This window comes from Alligator sinensis, unplaced genomic scaffold, assembly GCF_000455745.1.
Source record: "Alligator sinensis unplaced genomic scaffold, ASM45574v1 scaffold632_1, whole genome shotgun sequence".
Taxonomy (NCBI): Eukaryota; Metazoa; Chordata; order Crocodylia; family Alligatoridae; genus Alligator; species Alligator sinensis.
This window is the reverse complement of record NW_005842408.1, coordinates 887168-887888: the sequence shown is the minus strand read 5'-3', so window position 1 is coordinate 887888 and position 721 is coordinate 887168.

Here is a 721-nt window from a genome sequence, read left to right as displayed (position 1 = left end):
ATCCCTGCCAGCCGAACCGCGGTCCCCCGGCAGAAGGCGCAGCGAGCTGCTTGGCCGGCCAAGTCTAGCGCGGCCGTGACTCGGGCTTTGCCGTAAAAGAAAGAGAGACACGAGTTGCAGAGCTGACGTTCCCTGGCCACATCCGAGCCACGGGACAGCTGGCAGAAGCGTGCCAGTGGGGCTTACCTGCTGTGGGCCCGTTGCGTAAGGGGACAGGTACGTCTTGGAGGAGGGCAACAGACACCTGGGCAGGACACCCTAGACTCGCTGCAGGAGGCAGAGGGGAGCCTTGGTCTCCGTCCTCAGCAAGGGAAGATGCCGTCAAGAGACATCAAGGAAGCTGGCGAAGGAGCTGTCAGGGTCACGCACCTTTCTGCAACACACGCCGCCGCCATGGCACGAGGCAGACACCACGTGCATTTGCACGGAGGAAGCAGAGCCCCCCTCGCCTGCTCCCTGCCTCAGGACTCCTGGCAGTCTTGGTGTCCATGAGCAAGGCACCTCTGTGGAGAGGTGAGACGGCTGCCTGGCCAGCAGGCAGAGACTCCCTGTCTGGAAACAAGGCCGAAGCGCCACAAGGCATTTCTCCATCCGGACCTTCGCTTAACTGCAGAGTTCAATTTGCACCCGCGACTGCCCTCCCCCCAGGCCAGGCCAGCAGGCGAGGGGACACGGCAGGAGCAGGAGCAGGAGCCAGACGTGGCAGAGCGAAGGTGGGCGC